General features: G+C 42.4%; 2 pseudogenes across 1 annotated transcript; one reads left to right on the top strand and one right to left on the bottom strand.

Moving 5' to 3' along the window:
- Positions 1-227: 227 nt before the first annotated feature.
- On the bottom strand, positions 228-2643 carry LOC114277132 (cytochrome P450 CYP82D47-like; annotated as a pseudogene). The gene is made up of 2 exons (XR_014364327.1): positions 1673-2643; positions 228-1054 (listed from the first exon to the last, which is right to left on the bottom strand). The product of XR_014364327.1 is annotated as a cytochrome P450 CYP82D47-like (transcript).
- A 2634-nt stretch (positions 2644-5277) lies between these two features.
- LOC145821702 (uncharacterized) lies at positions 5278-24648 on the top strand (annotated as a pseudogene).
- Positions 24649-24684: the final 36 nt, after the last annotated feature.

Raw genomic sequence — 24684 nt, 5'->3', positions numbered from 1 at the left:
CACACCAACACTACCACTACCACAAACCACTAGCACATCATTTTTGAGTTCGCAACCAACACAAGAAATTATTTTCCATGGAAACAAAAAGAGCGAAAAACATTAATACCATCAAGTTTGCTCCAATTTTTTTCCACGATGAATATAATGAACCTTCCGTGTAACATAGTCAACAGATACCTAAGGATGTGTACGTAATTTGTCTACTTGGATGTTCAATTCTATCGTTTTGTCTGAACAATTCACAAGGTGAAATCAATTAATGCTTGCAAGAAGTTTATAGCTTTAAAAGCGATATGCACATAGGGCATTACACCGTACATTATAGATTGAATATGCAAATATAAGTAAAGTGCTATTCAAATTCTTTACATAAATACTCGTAAGCTGCTGTGATCTACCTAACTTGTTCCTTTTTAAGATGTTGCTTAGCAGTTGTATAGAGCGGAAGAGAGTCGTGGGGTGAGGAGGACCTCCACTGGAGTTGCTTTTGGAGCACTCAGCCCGGACTTTCAGTCATATTAACCTCCAAATCTGAGACCGTTCCCAATTCGAAGCCATGAAGTAGCCTAGCCAATGTTAAGTGCAAGACCTGAAGTGCGAATGTGATCCCAGGGCATATCCTCCTGCCAGATCCAAATGGTATAAATTCAAAATGGTGACCCTTAACATCCAAATCTATCTGATCCACAAGAAACCTCTCGGGTTGAAAATCTAAGGGGTTGGACCAAATGTTTGGGTCACGGTGCAGCTTCCAGAGGTTAACTAACAGGCGTGTGCCAGCGGGGATGTGGAAGCCAGCCACGGTGCAGTCTTCCATGGCTTCACGTGGCGCTGACAATGGCAGGGCAGGGTATAGCCGCAATGTTTCCTTAACAATGGCTTGTAAGTATGCAAGATTTTTTATATCAGATTCATCCACTTGGCGGTTCTTGCCCACGTGGATGTCCAACTCATCTTGGGCTTTCTTTAATACGTGACGGTTGTTCAGTAGTAAGGAGATCGCCCACGTCAAAGAGACTCCTGTCGTTTCATTGCCGCCTAAAATCATACTCTACAAACAAGCATCAAATAAATTCTTGGTGATGATTTTGTTAGTATGCACATAATGTACTAGCAGTGTTCATGTAGTTATAAGAACTAGTACCAGCAGTTGTTATATTGATCATCCTCTTGTCACAACTTTTAATCAATGATGGACCTAGAGGGCGGCGAGATGGGGTGATGCATGTGGATCAAAGTATAGAGTTTAACAATTTGGAAAAAAATATAAGAAAAAAAAGAAGTTTCTCACAACTAGTGTCGATAGAATATTTTACAATTGTTATCTTTTGTAACTCAACATAAATATAAGAAAACATGTTTGTTTATATATGTTTATGTTATTTTTCACATTTTATGTTGGTAGAAATTGATGTTGTAGTCTATACATATAAATATATTTTAAAATTTTTGTTAGTATATATATGTTCGGCCCCATATGCTAGAATCTGGTTCCATCCTTGCTTGTAATCACCTACATATTGTGACTGAAACCAACACAATTTATAGAATTTTGCTGATAAACTTCATTCACTGATAACTTTTCGGTTACTTTTTCAGGCCTTCAACTTTTTTCAAAACTGTTGGTGAGTTCATGTTATTCAATCAACAGGGAATTCTAGGGACATACCAAGCAAGTGGCCTTGATGACAGTATCGGTGTCATGGCCATGGGAAAGCTGACTCTCCTCCATGGCAGACATCAGGACATCGATGAAGTCTTGCTCCCCCTCATCGATGCTTCCAGCAACTCTCTTTCGCTGGTGTTCCTCCACCCAGCTTCCAAGCACATCATCCACCTCTCTTGCAGATCTCTTCATTTTGCCCCTATATCCATTCAGCACATCAAACCAACCAAGAAATGGAATTGCATCAGAAATCAGAAGCAAGCCCACTAGATGCATAAAATCTCCCAAAGCCTTCTAGCATCTCCTCGACTCCTCCTTGCTGCTTCTACTGTTGCCAACATGCCGGTAATTCTTATTAACAATTCTTAGCATTATTTTCATTACCACGTCCCCAAACTTCTCCTTCATTTCCACCAACACCGGTTTCCTACTCCCTTTCCCTACCCACTGCTCATATACCTCTTTCATGAAAAAATTGACCTCTGAGTCCCGGACATGCTTAAGAATCTCAAGTCTACGGCTTGATAGGAGCTCAATAATGGCTAGCTTGCGTAAATCGCGCCAGTATGGTCCATAAGGAGCGAAGCCAAGCATGGCGTGGTCATAGGCCATGAGCTTTAGAGCTAAAGATTTTGGTCGGGTTGAGAAGATTTTATCATTTGTGGTGAAACACTCTTTTGCAACTTCCCAGCTACTAACCACAAGAGCTTGCTTAATGCCTAGACGGATAGAGATGGCCGGTCCATAGTTATCGGCCATGGCGCCCAACGTTCGATGCAGTAGCTTGTTTGCCCCGAGAAGATGGAGGTGACCGATGAGAGGCCACGCTCCGGCTGGCTCTGGAGGTGTTCTGTCTCTCTTCTTGTGGAGCTTGGATTTGGCCATGATCATATTGAGACAAACAACAATGAAAACAAGCCCAAGAACCGTGAGAGCTTGAAGCTGAAGGTTAGACTCCATGCTTCACAGTTCAACAAGAGATCATTCAAAACCTTATTCTTGCACTAGTGTTTTATATGATTTATTGATTGTACCACATCTGTTGTCAGTGTCTTGATGTTTATTTACCCGTTTGTGGACAAGTCCAAGAACCGGTTTGTGAGTCCAGATCCCCTCCTTGAGCCCCCTCCTTAATTCCCTCCTTGCAGGGGCCTTCGGGTCCACTTTGAGGCCCAGTTTTGATAATCCGAACCGTTCATATTTTTAGATTTATTCAGTATATTATACCTGTAAAAAATCAAGTTGATCGGATATCAGAAAGTATGCGTTCAGAAAATTGGGACTACAAACTATTTTTTAATAAACAATTTTCCGAACACATACTTTATGATATTCGATCAATTTGATTTTTTACAGGTATGATATACTGAATAAATCTAAAAATATTAACGGTTCGGATTATCAAAACTGGGCCTCAAAGTGGACCCGAAGGCCCCTGCAAGGAGGGAATTAAGGAGGGGGCTCAAGGGGAGGATCCCAATTCCCGGTTTGTGGCCACACAATAATAAGGGTAAAATTTTTCCAAACAATATGATAATATGAACCGTACACAAAGTTAATGGATTAGGATTCGCATAGCCTGGTACCACAGATATTAAGTTAATGTCGAACCTGTGCAATATGCAGTTCATATGAATAGTCCGTTTAACAAAGAATTTGTTACCTATTTTAATGTTATTTCTACTAAGGATTGTCATAATAATTTTGAATCTCTTATATAACTACATTTAACTATTTAAAAAAATGTGTGAAATAAGATTTTAAGGTTAATATTGATTTTTCTTTTGTTTTAAATTTAAGATAATGTATTTTTTGTCTACTATTTTATAGGCAATCTAGTCAATAATAATAATAATAATAGGATATAATTTTGGTTAATTAGGAAAATAGAATTAAGTTAAAATTAAATATTTTATGAATTTTTTCATTTGTTTGAGATTAGTTGCATGCAACTTAACTTGTAGAAAAGAGAAAAAAAATTCATACAGTTGGTATTTTTTAACCAATGGTGAAACTTTTTGATATGATACGTGAAAACAACACGAATTGGATGCAGACCAAAAATATTATGACACAATAACTTAGAAATGTAAATAGGGTGGGTTAGTGTTGAATTAAATCTGTGACGGATCCAAAATGATATGAAATGAACACAACTCCATATGACTTGATCTGCACCCTTATCCAATAAGTATGACCTTGTATTTTTATTTGGGTCTATTTTGATATGGTTTGCTGCTTTTAAATCTTGTTTATATTGGGTTATATCAAGAATTCAGGATTAAGGTTGACGTTATGAGTTTCAAAAACAGAGTTGAGAGAAAGAGTCGTCTCGTTTTGATTTAAATTCTTTTTTCATTTGATGTTCACAGATGTAAGTTATTATCAAATAATGTAAATCTTTACATATTTATATTTAGAATTATGTTTCTCTTATATTCACATCTTAATACACATGATAGAACTTGTGCTCATGGAGCCCATCACATGATCCGTTTCGGTAATCTAAACTGTTCACTTTTTAAGATTTATTGAGTAGAATATTCATTTAAAAAATAAAAATTATCAGATATTGATAGTTATACGTATAAATCAATTTAGTATTACAAAAAATGAATAGTTATTTTTAAAATTATATTTGTCGTCCATTTTAAAAAATAAATAAATATGATTTAAACATATAGTTATCGATATTCAATCATCTTGATTTTTGTACGAATGTTCTATTAAACGAGTTTAAAAATATAAACGATTCGTTCTCGAATTAAGTACATTTTGTATTACTCTCTCTCTAAAAACCTCTACCCCCGAGCCTCACTTTTGGCCGGCCGACCGCCGCCTTTGGCTATGGCGGTCGGCTGGCCCAGCTCTCTTGTGTGTTTGTGTGCTGATTTTTGTTTCTAATAAACTTGATTCCCACAATTTCTTTCCACTTTGGTGTCCTTTCTTTTGTTTCATCAGGGGGTGCCTCGGTTTGTTTGTTGTGTATCAACAGGGGTGTTTATATTGTATCAACAGGGGGTTGTTTTGTATCAACAGGGTGCTTGGTTTAAGGGTCAAAACAGAGTAGAAGGAGGTCGGTTTTGGACCGGAATAGAGGTTGGTCAGATCTGGTTGGATCTTCATTCGGGTGCTCTTTTGCGAGTAGGAGTTTGAGGGATGAGCTCGGGTTCGGATCTATGGAGTCTGCTTCGGTGCTTTGTTTGGGGGGAACTAGGGTGTTGAAGTTGATCTAGATCTGTCTAAGATTTCATTCAAGCGCTCCATTTTGAGTGGGAGTTTGAGGGGTGAACTTCATTCAAATGTATGGTGGTGTCTCGACAGTTGTTCGTTGTTTTAGAGTGGAGCTAAGTATGGAGTTTTATCCAGCCATAGAGCCGTTGGCTATGGAGTTTTTCCGGCCAAGGAACTGTCTCGGTAGCGTGTTGTCAGGAGTGGGTGAGCTTGCGGATAAAGTGGCAGAGGTGGGTTTGGAAATCCAATGGTTGGAGGTGTTTCCGGCCATAGTTTCAGTCAAGGGAGATTGACAGTCTGCTTCTGTTGGGGTTGGGGCTTTGTGTGGGCATGGAGGCTATGGAGTTTTTCTGGTCAAGGGAGCCTTTCTAGCCATGGAGATGTCCTCGGCAGGAACAGAGGAGCGTGCACAGAAGCATGCAGGAGCAGAGGAGCGTGTAGCAGGTGGGCGTTGTAGCAGGTGGGCGTTGGAAGTTGGAGCAGCATAGGTGATAAGTTTTAGTTTCAAAAATAGCAGGTAGGTGGTTGACTTTGGGAATGCAGTACCATAGGCGTGGCTGTGTGCGGCATAGGCGTGGGCAGCAAAGGCGTGGAGTGCAACAGCATTGTTAGTGCAGTAGGTGATTAAAATTATTGGGTTACCACCTTGGGTGTTAGAATAGGTTTTTAGCAGTTTAGGTGTTTTGGTGGGTTGATTTTGTGGGAATCTTGTATTTTATTTTCTGTTAAGTCCTTCTTTACGTTTTTTTTGTTAAAAAAAAAAAAAAAAAAAATCGTGAGGCCAAGGGGTTAGTTGTATGGTTGCGAGTAGCAGTAGTAGGAGTATTTTATACTTCCGAATTTCTCTCAGTGCATTTCATCTTCCTGTACTTTTAATTTCATGTTGATTAAATTTTCTTTACTGATAAAAAAAAATAATAATAAAATAAAATAAACGATTCAAATCATTAAAATTGATTTTAAAATGACCTTACTAATCTCAAATATTTTTTTTTAAATTGAGATGATTCGTTCAAAAGAAGCTCAACTCTTATATTTATTCTATTTTATTTTATTTTATTTGTTTTTAGCAATCTTTGCCTTTTGGCATGACAATGTCTAGCAGCCAGACAACAGAAAGAAAGAAAAAATAATTCACCTCTGGCAGGACAAGTTACAATGTATGGTCCTAATGCCCAAAAATATCTAAGTAAAAAACAAGGCTAAGAAGGTGATAGTTTCAAACTCCACACGTAATTGTGAAGAAAAAGAGGAAAGTGCCAAACATATTGAAAACATTCTCTCCGCGCTCTGTTGAATTCTAGTGTTGATTGATTGTTTCTTTCGAGTCCAGATATTCTCCAGCTCTCCCTCCGATCAACGGTCAGGATTTGACCACGTCATCCCTAACAAAAGCTACGGCTCAGATTAGCTAACAAAAAAAAAATAAATAAATAAATAAAATTGAATTCAGCACAGCAAATCAGTGACAAAACAAAAATTTCCAGTTGAAAGAGACAACAAACAAAAAAAGAGAGATAAACAAAAAAGGAGAGAGGGGGAGGGAGGGTTGTCCAGCGACTACCGTCCGACGATCGCCGGTAATTTCAGCAGCAACTAATAGCAGTAACTTCAGCACAAAAAATGACAAAAAAAAAAAAAGCAGCAAAACAGCACCAACACAGCAGCACTTTCAGCACAAAATAACAGCAAATCAGCAACATTTTCAGCAGCAACAAATAAGATTAATTTCAGCACAAAAAATGACCAAAAACCAGCAGCAAAACAGGGCTTGATTCGCTGTCTCCGGAGCTCTGGTTCGCGGCAGAAATCTTCGGAGTAACGATGATGTGCTAAGGGAGAAGGAGACAAACAGTGGAAGAGAGGGACAGATCCTCTGGACTAGTTTCTTTCTCCCACTTAGATTATTTGCTTTTATCATCACTAACTTGATTGTTTCTTTCTCCCAGTTCGATTCAGTTGCTTTTTTCATCACTAAAACAAAGATAACGATGGACTTCTTATAATTTATTTTTATTTTTTTTGGTTTGACAATTTATTTATTTATTTTAAGAGTTTTTATCAGATTATTTAGTATGATTTTTATTTAATTTATTAACTAAAAATAATTTAAATAAATTTAAAAAAATTAAAAGAAGGGGTGTTTGTGCTTTTGTTTTACTTTTAAATATTAAATTTTAAATTTATAATAAATTACACTAAATAAGAAGGATGAAGAGATGAGATTACAATAATTCTTCGTCCACCGCAAGACGAAATTGCTTGAAAACCATACACGTCACGCCACGTCATCAAGCTCAATCATCATCAAGTTTTAAATATTATAAATCTATCCCTATAAATTGAAAAAATTACAAAAAAATAAAAATATTAGAAAAAATTATATTTGTGTAGAATCTTATAAACTATGGGGAGATTTATTTATAAATCCTTTTTCAGACACTTATGGTAGGTTAAGTCCTGTGTAATTTCTTATAGAGTCTCAAATCCTATTTAGATAGGAATGTATTCCACAATATCATACATAAACACAACGTAACGTGACACTTACATAAACGTAACGTGACACCTATATAGACGTAACGTAACGTGACACCTACATAAACGTAACGTGACACTTACATAAATGTAACGTAATGTGCCACGTTACGTTTCGCAAACTTAATGAGTTTTTATTTTTTTAAATTGAATGTGAAAATGTTGCTGGTTTATATTGGTGTCACGTTACGTTTCATATAAATATGATCTATGCAACATTCAATTTCCTATATAGAAAATTGAATGTTGTCATAGATCATAGGTGTCACGTTACATTACGTTTATGTAGATATGATTTATGGCAACATTCAATTTCCTATACCATAGATCATAGGTGTCACGTTACGTTTATGTAGGTGTCACATTACGTTACGTTTATGTAGATATGATCTATGGTAGGAAATTGCATGTTACCATAGATCATAGGTGTCACGTTACGTTACATTTATATAGATATGATCTATGATAACATTCAATTTCCTATATATAGTTTTACTATTATTTATGATATTAACAACTGATATTGAGGGTAAATGTGTCAACAAATTTCCCATAGGACTTATGGGAACATAAGTTTTTTAGTAGGACCATATGTAGTATAAGTCTCCTTAATAAGACTTATAAATAATTTTTCCTAAACTATAATTATATATATATATATATATATATATTTAATTACAGCTCTTAAAGCTAGAATAAAAAATAATTTAAATTATATTTATGAATTAAAAAATTTCTTTTGACTATTACTTTTGAATAATCTATAATAAATTATAGTCGAAAAATTGGTAGCATTAAAGAAAAAGTATCCTTAGAATAAGCAAGTATAGATTACCAACGAAAGTTTTTATAAGACTTAATATTAAATTAAATCCGCATTTGAAAATGATATAAGAGTCTGGTTTCTCGGCTTGGCAATAACATTTGCATGAATACTGAATATAGTGAAGAAGCAGAATCTGATAACTTAAATAATAATACTTCTTTACGAATAATAATAAAACAAAATAATACTTTACTTAAGTTATTAAAACAAATTAGCGAAAGTCTCCTGGACCGTGCGTGTTTAAGGTCTCGCCAAACCGTCGCAATGTGCCGAAGGTTTTGCACCTTCCAAGGAATTAAGGTCTCCTAGACCGTGCGTGTTTAAGGTCTCGCCAGACCGTAAAATACCTGTCCGGTTCGTCTGGTCGCTCCAACCTCAAATGAACCGTACATACAATATCGTGCCTGAAAAGAAAACAAACTTAACAGGTACAATTTTGTTAGCAACATGCATGACAATGCAAGAATGAGGCATGCATGCCGTATGAAATGTAAGTTGATGTAAATGGACTTATATGCCATGGAAAAAAAAACGTGCACATCAATGCACCGGAGGTTTCGCACCTCCCAAGGATTTAAGGTCTCCTAGACCGTACGTGTTTAAGGTCTCGCCAGACCGTGCGCAAAATGTAAGTGTGGTGCACAAAACAGTGCGGTGCGCCAAACAGCGCGATTGAAATACAATGCACAAAACAGTGCGACGATTTGAAATGCACAACACAGTGCGACGGTTTGAAATGCACAAAACAGTGCGATGGTAAGAAATGCACAAAACAGTGCGATGGTAAGTGTGACACGCATGCCACACGGAATGTAAATGGGCTTAAATGCGCAACAACGCCCGTATTCCGGAATGCATGACAATGCATGGAATGGAAATGCAATGATGATGCATGAGAAAAGTGCACGACAATGCAAAGGGGTGCGTGTTGCAACGCATGTAACACGTGCATAACAATGCAAATGTGTGGCGCATGACAGTGCGATGTAATGCACCGAAGTAGTGTGATGAACTCGTGCAACACACATGGGGCAACTTTTGAATTTAAAAGGATACAAAAAGGATACACCTTGCACGAATTCGAGTGCCACGCACTGGAGACACGGCCTGCGGTCAGAACGGAGGCCGGTTGAGCGTAGGAGATGCACTTTCTTGCACTCTCTTGAGCTATGAAGACCCAAAACAACTCAAATGGCCTAAACAAGGCTGTGGGAACCCCACCGGCCGAGAGGGGAGGCCACCGGCTGGCCGTCGGCATCAAAATAAGTTCATCGGCACAAAAAAGTTCCGGCCGGCACAAAACATTGCCGACCGGCAAACAGTTGCTGGTGCGGGGCAGTTTTGACAATTCACCACGGGTGTTATAAAATAGGGTTCCAAACCCTAGTGCCTCACTTCCCTACCGTCGAAATCCTTCACACTCTCTCTCTAGAGCGCTTCCCTCTCATTTTTCGCCCGTTTCTTCGCGTTCTACGCCCGTTTCGTCGTCGGATTCGCGATTTTCTTCGCGTTTCGGACATTTTCCACCGATCACATTTTTGTTTCGGTGCCTCGTTTGGCTTTCCCGCCTTTTCGGGGTTTGTTCCCCTCGTTCTCCTCTTCATTCCTGTGCCTTTTCACATTCCGGCCTTCCCGGCCATTTCCGACCCTCTCGGGAGTTGACTTTTCGTATTCCGACCCGATTTTCCTTTTTCCGGCCATTTTCACACCATTTTCTACATGGCGGACGACATCCCACGTGGCGGGACTCCCCCGGACCACGAGATGGATCCCGGGGCCGAGCTCCTACCACTGAGCGAGCGCCCGTTCGACCTGGCAACCTACCGGCCGACGATCCATGTTCTGCCCCCCGACGGCCTGCGTCAGTTCCGGAGCTTCGAGAGGCATGTGGCGCCTGAGCTACTGCTGCGTGAGCCTACCTCCCACCTTTTATTCGGCACTTCCGAGGTAACTCTCTGTCTTCTGTTTTACATTCCGCAATGTAGGATACAAAAACTGTCATAGTTAGTTGTATTCTTTAACTGCTGAAAACTGATATGCTGTAGACTGTAGTTGACTGTAAACATACATACAACTGATATTTGTTTGAGACTGACACATGCACACACACTGCACTAGCCCTGAATCACTCAAACACACTGCACTCACTGTATTTCACTGCATACACACTGGCACCCAGTATTTGTCTGAATCTGTCAAACCTGCACGCACGCTATATCTGTTCTGAAACACCTAAACACGCTGACACATCACACGTATTATTTCACTGTAAGCACACCGGCACCCGGTATTTGCCTGAACCTGACAAACTTGCATACATGCTATATCTGTTCTTTCAAAACTGCATTTTGAATGTTGTCTTGCCACCGTTATTTTTCTGTTTACAGGAGGGTTCCCATACCATTCGCGGGTATGGGAATACTGGCGCACGGGAGTGGTATGATGAGCTCCCCGACGCAGTCCGACGCATCGTGGATCGAGCGGGTTTCGGCGCCTTCTGCCGAGGACTCTCCAGGCTCTCCACTTGCAGGCCTCTCCTTGCCGCTCTGGCGGAGAGATGGTGGGACACCACCGATTCTTTTCATTTCTCTGCTGCAGGGGATATGACGATGACCCCTCATGATTTCTCGATGCTCACAGGCATCGGGGTAGGGGGTGATCCGATCCCTTTTGACATAGACATGGATGAGTGGACCGCCGCTCAGGTCCATCTACTAGGAGAGGCGCCACCCCTAGCTCGCCCAGGTTTCGTTCGATATTCCTGGTTTGAGGTCCAGTTTCGGGTCCAGCCCGCGTTGGAGGAGGAGGCGGAGATGACCTCGGAGGATGTGGAGAGGTATGCTCGCGGCTTCCTCATGTTCCTGTTTGGGACTACCATCTTCGCCGACCGGGCGAACACCGTGCCTCTCTGTCTTCTCAGCGCACTGGTGGACGTCCGGGACATTCTGCACTATGACTGGGGCGGCGCTGCACTGGCCACCCTTTACGGGTACATGAGCTCGGCTTCGCGCGGCAGCGGCCAGCTACTTGGAGGCTACTGGCGGGCTTGGGAGGTACATTTCTTCTCCGCTTTTTTCATTTCTGTCTCGTACTTTCTGTACTCTGTACACTGCACACACTGTAGTCTGCTTTATACTTGCTGTATACTGTACACACGGCACACACATACATTCTGCTTTACACTGACTGTACACTGCTCACACTGTACACTGCACACAATACACTGCACAACACACGGCTCTGCCATTTCTGCTTTATTCTGCATATTCTATTTTTTCTGATGGTCATACCGATATCTGTTTTGCAGTTGTGGGTTTACGCCTACTTTCCTAGGCTTGCCCCCGTGCCAGTTGCGGAGACTCCCCTGGCCGTCCCGTTTTCGAGTCGTTTCGACGGGAGATGCACCCGGCGACCACGGGAGACATTCGGCTTCTTCCGCCGATATTTCGACACCATCACCCCCGCGGAGGTATGCTTTACTTTCAGTTCATTTAAGCTTCGCTTCTCAACTGTATATTTCAATAACAGTAGATAACAAACTGTCTGTCATTTTCAAATCACATGGCGGCCGTGGGCTCCTATGCCGGCGGCGATACGGGGTCGGTTCCGTGGTGCGGAGGAGACCTCGCGTTTCCGGATTTTGCTTGAGGGCCCGGTCTGTCGGGCTTGGTACCTGGGGGAGCGTTTTCTACGCCAGACCCTAGGGTTACCTGAGCAGATAGTCCCGGTTCCCCCTCCTACAGACATGAGGGAGACCGAGGGGCTCACCACTGAGCAGCTGGATGATTACTCCATCGGCTGGGAGGAGGCAGGCTTCCGAGGCACTGGAGACTATCAGGAGTACGTGCGGACGTACCTGATGCGCCCCCTGAGCGGTCGTCGAGCAGAGGGGGCCAGGCCTGTGGCATCGGCGGCTGGGGCCGGAGCGGGAGCAGGGGCTGGATCTTCGAGGAGGGCCCGGGTCCGTGGTAGGGGTGGAGTGCAGGGAGGACGGGGAGCTGGCTGGCCTGCCCTGCCTGCTGTACTGACTTTCCAGGGGCAGGGTGGGTCGACCTATCAGATCCCCTTCGCCCCTCCACCGTCTGGTCACGAGTTCATTGACGTCCCCGATTTACCTTCGGTACGTACTACTGCATTTTGTACAGTCGTTTCATTTCGGTTTGCTTGATATTCCACAGAATACTAATGCATCTGATATTGTGCAGGCCTCTTCTGAGGACACCCGTCAGTCATTGGCGATGAATGCCTCGATGATGGGCATGCTTCAGCGGACATTTGATCTCCTAGCCCTCTACAGCATACCGGTATGTCCTTCTGACACTGGCCTCAAACCATTTATATACTGCTTTACATAATCTGATGCACGACGCAACACCTGATACACTGGTCTCACAGTATCTGACACACTGCATGCACTGCATTCTGCACTGTACTCTGTACTGATAAACTGCTCACGGCATTCTCATACTGCACTCATGTACTACATTCTGCACTGTTAAACTGCTCACGGCATTCATACACTATACTCGGCATTGCATTCTGCACTAATAAACTGTCTACAGTATACTGATGCATTTCCCTTTTGTGTACTTTTTCAGCCTCATTTCCAGATTCCCATGGCAGGAGGTGCTCCAGCTGGGCCTTCTGTCCCTGCCCGGGGGAGAGATGAGGGGGGCAGGATATTTCCCCGTACCAGGGGAGGGCGTACTCACGTCGGGAGTAGCTCGCGAGCTCCAGTCCCGGATGATGACGACGACGAGGAGTCAGAGGCGGAGGCAGAGGCGGAGTCCGAGTCATCGGAGGAGGAGACCGGAGACGGTTCTAGCTCGGGCTCTGACGACGTTGCTGATGATGCTCCTGGACCCTCGTCTAGGAAGAGGACTAGGACGGACTGACGGCCCTTGGAGTTGCTTGACATGGATGCAGATTTTTGCTATCTTCTTCTTTTTGTACTTTTCCTTTTGTTGGTAGTTAGATTACCTTGTACTGCCGCAGACAGATTTTTGTTTCTAAAACTTGTACATTTGAAAAAATAATGAAATGAAACGGACTTTTTATCTGAAAAAGTGTTTACATTTACACATCTCATGCATTGCATCTCATCATGTTACACCTCAATGTAAATGAAATTGATTGGCTGTCTGAAAATTGAACACTTGCACATGTAATAATCAGATAATTAAACAGCCAACAGCAAAATAACCCAAGCAGCCCACTGCCTGATTCTGGACACACAGCCCTTGCTCTGCTGGGGATTAATCTATATACAGCCCTTAGCACAGCATTCGGTTCATCCTACACACAGCAATTCTCAAACAAACAGCCCAATCTGACAGGACGGACCTCAAAGATGGAACCGGTTGGAGTCGGAACACGTTCAAATGTAGAGAATGGCACAGCATTCCGAGTGTAAGTGATTTTTGAAATCGAATGAGGGTTTTTCAAACCGGGGTATCGAGCCTACAACTGAACACAGTGGGGAGGACTCAAATATAGGTGCACGACCTAAACACAACGAGACACGCTCGGGAAAGACTAAAAACAAAAGACGAGACCGTCAAATCAAAGAGACACGACACACAGACGCGTGAACGAAGATGAGGGACCTCAGATCTCGAGGGGCCAGTTTCTCTAGGCGTTGTTTCCCACCCTTTCTGATTTGTGATTCTCACATCACTCAACTCTCAAGCTCGGATTTTTCTCTCAAAAACCCTTTTTCTCACTTTTCTCTCAACTTACACCTCTCTATTTTTCATTCTCTCATTTTTCATCCCTCCCCGGGGTGATTGATGGATGAACAGGGAGTTGCGGGTTCACGCCCGATGCCGTTAGCTCACAGCTATTTCTTCTGACGGGTAGAGCGCTCTTCTGGCAAGTACGTCGATGACGGGGGAAGGACAGAACGCCTGGCTCAACTGTGCCCCTAGTTCATCATTTTAACCATTCTTTTCGTTTTTGCTTTTCACTAAAACAATTTTGATCAAAATGAGAATCAGATTAACGTACTTGTTCGATTTTTGATTTGAAAAGTATGCAAGTCAGGCTGCAAGCACTGAAAATTTTCCTTTTGGGTCCAAGACAATGGTCCAGTTTTGGAAAATGAAATAGTTTTCGAGAAAATAGTCAACCTCAGTAAAAATTTTCAAAAACTATTTTTCAAACAGCTGATGCTCAACAAGCATGGAACTTACTCTTCGAGACGCGCAACCTCGGATCGGAGGCAATGGAAAATTGCCCCTGGTTTGAAGGGGGGTGGGAGGCAACGGAAAGTTGCCCCTAGTTTGAATGGCGTCTCACGACGGCTTGTGGCAACGGAAAGTTGCCCCTTGTTTGGGATGGTGCCGCAGCAATCTGTAAACAGTCTTCATTGGCGATGGTCGAACTCTCAGACACAGAGATGACGAAGACGGTCATAATACATATATGGACACAATCACCTTGAAGGGTGTCGGCCACTGGACTTTGGGGATGAAATTGAAACCATTGCATGGACTGAAACGCTATGAAAGCGTTGGGGGCTGGACTTCATGATGAAGTTGCCTACGTATCCCAAACATGGAAATCAAGCCTTACGTAGTTCCGGTTAAGGTACACTCGGGTATTTTAACCTTCACTTTTTTAGGCTCTCACTTTTACCAAGGCGCCCAATGCGGGTTTTCGACCTTGCGAGCTTCCTTTCTTTTTCTTTTCTTTTTCTCTTTCTTTTTTTTTCTCTTCTTTTTTTGTCTTTTTCTTTTCTTTTCTTCTTTTTGTATTTTTTTGCTTTTCTGTATTTTTCTCTTGCTCTAACTTTTGCCTGGGTCGCCCTTCCGGGTTTTCGGCCCAGCGAGCCTCTCAAAGGGTAAAAGTGTAGCAAGTCCATGCCAAATGGTTTTTTTGAATTGAAGCCCCCTCTGTATCTAAGAGAACGGCTGTTGCCCTGGTTTGCGGAGAATCCATCCCGGTTACTCCACAAGCTTTTTCCGGCGAGATCCGCTCCTTCTGATTCGGCTTTGGTGCCTCTTGCTCGAGGGCTGCTTCAAAACTGGCCACACGGGCCTCCATGGCGTTTGTCCGTTGAACTTTCTGAACGTTCTGAACGGGTTCAAAGTCGAAAAACAAATAGGTTGAATCTTGAGGCTGAGAGCGATCCTAGGCTGCGCAATCTCAAGAGCGATTCCACACAGGTCTTCGCAGGGCCGCGCAAAACATCTGTTTTTGAAAGTTTTTAAGAAAGCGACAAATCGCTCGCGCCGAAGATAGTGTGGAACCAATCTGGATCAGGCCAGGATCCTTCCCAGTACTCACGCCGACAAGCATGATTTCATTCATAAAAAGGCTTAGCACGCCTTTCTTTCTCTCAGAGTGATCAAAATTTTGGAAAACCCGAGGAATTCCTTCCTCTTCGTTTTTATCACCGCAGTGTTCAAAAAAAGTTTGTTTTTGGAAAACTTAGGTTAATGCAATGAGTTTGGCACGCAGGGGAGCAGGCGAGATGTACTGTTGACCCAATCGAATTCTCTTGGCACTTATGCTGAAAGCGAGCATGAAGTTGAGATAGCAACAGCCGTTCCGTTCGGGTTTGTTGGTGCAACTGGCCCCTCGGCAGAAACAGACTCAAAACAAAAACAAATAATAACAAAATGGCGTTCGGGACAACAACCCCAGAATCACCTAGTATTATATACAACGGGGACTGACTCGATACAACCAGACAGACCCTTAAGCAAAAAAGACTGACTCAAGACAAAGAGACAGACTCAAAACAAAAGACTGACTCGACATCCAAGCCAGGATTTACAAAACTCGGTTTCACCGATGCTCAAAAATGCGTGCCAGACGCTTCAAAAATACACCAAATGTTGCCCGCAGGCGGTCCACTTCACATACTCGCAGTATCTGAGCCCTCGAAATCCAACAACTGAGTGGCGACGGGCTTGCCTGAGGTGGGTGGTAGGATAACCTTGTTATCAATCAAATCCTGCACTTCATGACGAAGGCGGGAACATCCATCGGTACTGTGACCGGACTGTTGATGGTACGCGCAGTACAAGGTAGCATCATGAGCGGCGGGGAGATTCTTCGGGAGTGGCCGGGGCTCGAAAGGCTTAAGATGCCCATTCTACGCCAATATTAGCAATGCCCTAGACAAAGGCATGTGGAGGTCGTGAAAGACCCTGCGCCCTCGGGGCAGGTACTTTGAAGTTTGAGGATTCTTGCCAGATGCGCTGGCGAAAGGGTCGGCTGGCGCTGCCTTGGCATTTTGAACCTTTCCCGGTGCAGGGTTGGGAACTACAGGAATTGTCTGGGCATGACGGGGCCCATCCTGATTTTCTGCCTAGCTTGAACTGCCTTTGATTGGAGTGGGGAAAGCATCATCCATAGCTTTGATCACAATTGCAGATGTTTGTTGCTTGTTCATCCCTCTGATTTTCAGAGCCTCGACTGCCCACAGCAGTTGTTCAATAGGGTCGGCGTCTACCTTTGCCTTGTCCTTTCCTCTGGCCTCAGCCTGATCAAGGGTCTGGGTCGATGCTGGCATGTCGCGGCTGTAGCTGGAAGCCACCTCTGGCTGGCTGCGCTCTATCACAATCCGCCCTAGTAGCGGGGGCTCCTGTGGCACGAAATTCCCGGCATACGGCGCCGCTGGTGGTGAAGCCGACATTCCATAGGTGAGGTCTGCCACAGACCTTTGGAGGTCACCTATCATTCCCATCAATTCGAAGGTGGTGGGCTCACGAGCCTGGTATAACTGAGGAGCCCAGACCGGGTGCACAACGGGCAACCTGGGCGGGTGTGACATACTGATGTTGGCCTCACTCTGCGGAGCGGTCCCCTGCTCCAATGCAGCCGTCATAACCACAACTTCTTCTGTATTTTGTGCCGCCATAAATCCTGCCTCAGCAAGGGGGAGACACTGGCTATTCTGTATCAACTCTGCGACTCTCTAAACTGAAAGGAGAAATAAACAGCATTTCAGCCTCAAACTGATCGAATACGGGTGTAGCCAAACAACTGTACCCTACTGCTGATCACTGTTCCCAGATTTCTGTTCCGAAAACACTGAATCTGATACCCGTGGATAATTGATTCCTGATAACTGATTCTCAACAATACTGATTCTGGTGCCCTCGGGCCCGATACTCAAACTTGCAAACTGGTATATGCGTCCCTGTAGAGATACACTCTAAAAGCACATAGCAAGTAAAGAAAGCTCAATCACCCCTATGTTGGGGTAGGGTTTCCCTGTCCTATTTCGTCAGGAGCTAGGGTTTCGCTACGCACACAGCGGTTTTCAAACAACCTAATATTGGGTAAGCAACCTGTCCTAACTTGGAATGGTCACTATGGATCCGAACATGCACTAGGTCGAATGGTCAAAAGGGGTGCCCCGGTAAAACCGGGGTTTGTGTTCCCATACTGTCAGAGCCCATAGCCGGTCAGCCTTATGGACATGCCATGACAAGACAAGCCTCCGGCAAACCGTTCAGGAATGGCAGATGGCAAACACTGTGTTCCTAGGCGCACCAATGCACATGCAATGCAAAGAAACACATAAATGAAATCAAAACAGGATATCACGAGTTCGAGTCAAGCTCTCTAAACGTCCCCAGCGGAGTCGCCAGAAACTGTAACAAGTCCGCGGGGGGACCTCGCTACAGTTCGGACTCGATTTGTGTCACGGTTCTTAATCTGAACCAAAGAGTCCAAATCTGGCAAATCGTTTTGAGAAACAGATTTTTGAAAAAGTAGTGCCAAACATGGACTGCTTTGCCAGATACAGAGTCGCCACCTAAATATTTTAAAATTGGGGAATTTAGGAAACCCTGACTCGGCGCCGAAGGCCACATGTCCGTCATCACCGGAGTTGTCTCGGCTCGGGAGCTTGGGTACGATCGGGGAAGGTCAGCTATGAGCACCCCCTTTCGCCCGGTCCGAAGACCGGCCTCTACTAACCGTGATATCCGTTTTTGAAAACTTTATGTGTTCTTATTCCTTTTATTAGCCTAGAATTACTATGTTATGCGCGCAGCAAACAAGTATAGACTAGGTTGCCTAATTTGGGAACAAACATTGCATATCCGTTTGTTTTGAAAATGCTTTGAAATTCGCTACTCGCAAGTAGGCTAAAACACGGATTTCAATGAGTTTTTCCAACTCAAACAATCCAACCTCCACCCACAGGCATTCAAGCAGTTTATAACACATAAGCATCTAGCCACATGTTAAGCATGCTGTCATGGCAACATTCACACTCATGCGATATGCTAAAGCGGAAATACTTACATCGTACTCCGTGCCAAAACAAAGAACTCGTTAGCAAACATGCATGATCCAAGTCCATGTTGAGTGTCTAATGCATCGCATACAAAATGTTGCTAGAATAGGCTCGGCTATCCTAAACATGTCATGTGAAAATGCACAATTATCACATATTCAATTTTTGATTTGAAGTACGAATGCAGTTAGCGTGATGTACCGAGCCTAATGCATGTAATACAAAATGCATGAATGCACGCATGCATAGCATAAGGTATGCTGAATTTAAACATGCCCTAATCTACCATCATAAGCAGGTAAATAAAAGGGAAGAAAGACGTGAGGTTGGAAGACATACACACACTCACGCACACTTATTACAAATTTTCCCTCACTCGGAGAGACCGAATAAGTATTACAAATTAATTAACTACGCAAGCTAATTAATATTACAAATTAACTAATTTAATTAACAAATTAAATTAAGCTAAGAAAAACAGATAAACCGCCTCGGGAAATGTGCCGCCATGCATAGGCTGCCTCTGTTTTCCTTCCTTCACTCCTCTGGAGGCTGTCAAAACCTCAGGGTTGCATCCCTGGACACTGGGGAATACCACCGGCTGAATGGAATCACCACCGGCACTGTTGTGTATCCATCGGCACAAAATGAAGCTATCGGCAGAGTAAATATTGCCGGCCGGCACCTTACACTGCCGGTCGGCAAAGAAGGCCTGCAGAACCTGCAACTCACAGCAACAGAGGGCAAGGCAAAGCATGGCAGCACAATTCAAGGCATGTATGCACCAACCATGTCCCTTATCATTGTAATGGCTCAAAGGGGCATGTGCCTCGATTCTCGAACCACCAATCACGCATTCCCATACATGATGGCCCAAAGAACCAAGTATGCAGCTTTGGTTTCAAATGCAATGCAAACCAATCAAACAAACAAGGCCCTATTCCTATCACCAATTCAAGGAACAAGGCATGCATGCAAGATGCAATGCAACCTAGGCATACAAGCTAGGAATGCAACATGGCATGGCAATGAACTTATGCAATCATGCAAGCATACATATGGCAATGCAAATGGATGGCAAGATGGGCTTATACATGAATTAGGCAGCTCTAATAAGGCCCAAAACAGTGGCCATAATGACCAAAACAAGAAGCCAAAACACATGCACACGTACACACGATTAAGGCCCAACACTTAGGCGCAAATTAGACAACCCTCAAGCACACTTGAAAGGGACAATCATGAACAATTAGCATGCAACATGAGCTCTAAAATCATGCTAAAACAAACCTCAAGAATCACTTAAATGGCATTCAAATGACTCAAAACAAAAGCATGAATAAGCACCAAGACATGGAGCATTGCTACACAAGCTTATGAGGCATTAAAGAGACATGCAAGGCAATCCAACAAGCATGGAAATGGGACTGAAATGGCATGTAGGATGATCCCAAATCACCAATTCGATGCAAAGATGTCATGCTACACATGCACATACTCAAGGCCAACAAGCCCAAATACAAAGGAGCTATATCAAGCATGCCAAAATCAACCAAACACTTAGGGACAGACCTAAAACATGTCAAGATAAGCACAAAATCTTCACAAATGCAAGCCTAAAACATGCTCCAACAAAGGCTAACAACCTAAAACATGTTAAGGCATAAATAAGGCATTACATGGCAACTATGCTAAGCATGCATGAAGTTCCAAAACCAACTTAAAATCATGTTATATTATGGATATATAAGCATGAAAAACAAACCAAACATGCTCAACACACACTCAAGCATAGGCTTCCTTAAGAGGTCAAAATATGTCCTTTTCAAGGACAACAAGGAGAGGGGGTGGCCCTCTCCTTCTTGGGACTTCAAAGCATCATCTTCACCACTGAAATCCCTCAAGATTTCAGTGGTGAAGAGACCTCAATACCAAAATCCCGGAGCTAGCACAAAATGGCTCGAAATGAGGCCTTTCAAGGCCTAAGGGTGATCAACAACCCTCAAACCAAGAAACACTCTTAATAAACAATAAAGAGGGCCTAAAAAAAGAACTTTTTTATGTTATACAATAAGCACAAAAATAGCTCTAAGATAGGTATAAAATCAATGCAAAAAAGAGGAAAAATGGGACTAGATTCTCACCCTTGAAGCCTTCTTCACAAATGATGCTCCAATGGCCTCCTTTGGCTCCAAACCAGTCAAGAAACTCAAGAACAAGCCCTTAGAACCCTAACTCCAAGAGGAAGGTGAAACACTAGGTGTTTGTGTGCGATAGTAAGACACAAAGCACCTAGTGAACAAATGAGAGGGAAAGAGAGATAGAAAATGTATCTCACCCAAACCCTAGAACAAGAGCTCAACAATGGCTATTTTTTGCTCCCAAAATATCTCTCTCTCTAACCTAGGTCCCTCTTTTTTTGCTGCCCCTTTAACCAAACTTGCAAAACTTACAAGTTAAGCAAAACTAGAGGGCCATCCCTCCACACACGTGTATGGAGGGAAAGTCACTGCAATACAGCTGCCTAAAAATATCTCAAAAAGCAACTGCACAGTAACCGGCCGGCCAAAAATGCCATCTTGGCCAAAAAGAGTGCCGACCGGCACAAAATAGTGCTGACCGGCAACAAATAGTGCCGGCCGGCAAACTACATTGCCGGTGGCAGCAAACACCAGCCGGTGGCCTCTAGCCACTGCCGGTGGTGGGCAGGGATGGTCTACAAGCCCTACCTTGCCTCTCAAAGGCAAGACACAAGTGTTTGGTGCAAAACCAGACACTAAACGGTCGAGTTCGGAGATCTTGAGGCAAGGCGCGCGAGCCGAGACCTCCGGGAACTCCAAACAAACACAAACATGGATAATCACCGAGTGTTCAAACGGTGACGCCCAAGTCTTGAGGACAGTGAAAAATGGGGTGTCTACACCTTTGCTTCAATATCCTTAAACAAATGAATTGGAATGAAGATTTTAATTTTGAAACAAATAATTAATTTTCTTCAGCTATCAAACCTCATATCAGATAAGTTTTCTGACCCAGTTTTTGAACAAATAAAAAGAATTTGTCTTTTTGAAAAAGCAAGAACTTTGCTTCCAAAAGAAATTTTTCTGTTAATAAAAAATTGAGTTAAGAATCATCGTGATAAGATTAGACAGATAACCATCATGGCATAACATGTGGTATTTTGAAGATATAGATTGGGGAATAACTAATTAAGTTATTTTCTAAATTTTAGATCCAATCCAGTGGATAGAATATTTAATGATCATAAAAGCAATGCTCTCATGGGTAGTAAGACGTTTTCGATGGAGTAAATATTATACTTTTTAGATCTCTAGCATAATTGGTTGGCGAGAACGAGAACATTTTTTTTCCAAACATACCAAATTTGGTATTTCAAAGAAACTGAAGATTTTGAATTTGAAGATGATTATTTGGATGAAGATTGCAGGAGGGAGCGATTGAAAACTATTCAAAAACTTCCTGTGACAGAATATTTGATAGACAGTCTAATAACTGTTTCACAGGCAACTTCTAATATCCATGGCTCAGCAAAATTGCCATTCATGGTCATAGATGGTAGAATACTATTTGTCACTCATTTTCCCATAACATATCAAAGGTCTCCTACATAAATTAATGAGACTCTTGACATGTTATTAAATCTGAAAAAGAGAAATAATTTGGATATTCTATTGGAACTAGCCATGACCACGGATGATGTAGAATAATTTCAGAATGAGCGATATAGCCAGGATCTTGATTCCCATCCATCAGAGACTGATGAAGAATATCACAATCTCATAAACAAGATGGAAGCATAGTGGACCCCACTATCACATGCAGTTGTTTCATGATCGACTCCAACCATATCCAGGACATGTGGAGTAACCTGCATTATTGGGCGGAAAGTGGTTAGAAAAATCCTTTCAGCTCACACTACATGACAAATAAGATCAACCAAATCTTATTTGTTTCAGTCTATCCCTTTGAAAATTGAGAGTAGACAATTTACCTGCATCATGTATATTTGTATATAATTGTTGCTAAGTTGGAGTTTGTCAGAACCTCCATAACTATATGTCTAGAAGTCATGTATAATTGTCAAAGCCTAAGACTAGGCTAGTACACTTTTGTAGTATAAACTTTTGGAAAGCTTTGCAAATTTGGATGTATGTATTTGATAGTTCAACCAATTAAGTAGGTATTAAATTTGGACTATACTTTTTGATTTTGTTTTTTCATGGAGTTGTATTCTATAAATTGGCTTTCATACCAACATAATAAACAATGTAAATTCTCTCTATCTTCATTGCCAAAACATCTCCTTTCCTTGTTCTGTTTTTGTTGCTTAACTTAATAAACATAGTAGAATAGAAATAGTAGAACGCTCCGTTCCTTTACCCCACCCATAACCCCACACTCCTTGCAAGAATCTATCTTGTCTTCTCAGTGGCATTTCATCAAACACGTTTCACTCATTCTCACCCCCACCTTAGTCTCAACAGTCCTTTATAATCTACGTGCAAACACAGACCTCATTCTCAAATTCATAGGCCAAATCGAACCTCACCGCCTCAACATTCAATACCATTGCATCGCCATTGCCATAATCTACTGCCTTCCATCGCCCAAACAAGCTCTGCAACTCGTAAAGAACGTAATTAACTTCCGGGTTTTGATGAATAGGGAGATTTTCGATGAGTTAGTGGGTGCCCAAGAGTGATTAGATATCAAGCTCAATTGTGTTTGATTTGTTAATTAGGGCGTTTTTTGAATTGAAAAGAGCTGATGAGGCGTTTAAGTGCTTTTACCTAATGAAAGATAAGGGTATATTGCCCAAGATTGAAACTGGTAATGATATGTTGAGTTTGTTTCTGAAATTGAACCGGACAGACACGGTGTAGGTTTTGTATGCCGAGATGTTTAGGTTGAAGATTAATCCAATTGTGTACACTTCTAATATAATGATCAATGTATTGTGTAAAGAAGGGAAATTCAAGAAGGCTAAGGAATTTATTGGGTACATGGCGGGTTTAGGGTTTAAAGCAAATGTTGTTACTTACAATACCATCATTCATGGGTATTGTTGGAGGGGGAACCTTGAAGGGGCTCGTCGGCTTTTTGAGGTAATGAAAGCTGAAGGGATCATGCCAGATTCGTATACATATGGTTCGCTTATTAGTGGTATGTGTAAGGAGGGAAGGGTTGAGGAGGCATCTGTGTTTCTTGAGAAAATGGAGGAAAATGGATTGTTTCCAACTGTTGTGACATATAACGCTTTGATTGATGGATACTGCAACAAAGGGAACTTGGAAAAGGGCTTTTAGTTATAGGGATGAGATGGTAAAGAAAGCCATAATGCCAACTGTGTCCACGTATAATTTGTTTATTCATGCACTATTTATGGAAGGTAGGGTCGTTGAAGCCAATGATATGATAAACGAGATGGAAGGAAAAGGAATGGCTCCGGATGCCATCACGTATAACATATTGATCAATGGGTATTGTAGGTCTGGCAATGCAAAGAAAGCTTTCAACCTGCATGATGAGATGCTTAGTAGAGGGATTCAGCCTACACGGGTTACTTACACATCTCTTATATACGTTTTGAGCAAGCGGAATAGAATGAAGGAAGCAGATAACTTATTTGTGAAGATAATGGTCAAAGGTGTTTTGTCAGATGTTATAATGTTCAACGCACTGATTGATGGGCACTGTGCCAATGAGAATGTGGACGGTGCACTTTGCCTTTTGAAGGAGATGGATAGGATGAAGGTTCCTCCAGATGAAGTGACATACAACACTTTAATGCAGGGTCATTGCAGAAAGGGTAAAGTTGAAGAAGCTCGTGAGCTTCTTGATGAGATGAAGAGAAGGGGGATTAAACTAGATCACATTAGTTACAACACCCTCATTAGTGGGTACAGTAGGAGAGGTGATATAAAGGATGCCTTTAGAGTTCGAGATGAGATGTTAAGTATAGGATTCAATCCAACCCTTCTCACTTACAATGCACTAATACAAGGCTTATGCAAAAACCAGGAGGGAGATCATGCAGAAGAGCTCCTCAAAGAAATGGTTAGCAAAGGCATTACCCCTGATGACAGCACATACAGAAAGTAATGGTCTGTGATCACGTTTGTTTGCCAATAATTCTAC

This window comes from Camellia sinensis, chromosome 3, assembly GCF_055761805.1.
Source record: "Camellia sinensis isolate YWXY chromosome 3, ASM5576180v1, whole genome shotgun sequence".
Classification (NCBI taxonomy): domain Eukaryota; kingdom Viridiplantae; phylum Streptophyta; class Magnoliopsida; order Ericales; family Theaceae; genus Camellia; species Camellia sinensis.
The sequence above is the reverse complement of the archived record's forward strand: the minus strand, read 5'-3'. Positions and strand labels throughout refer to the sequence as shown.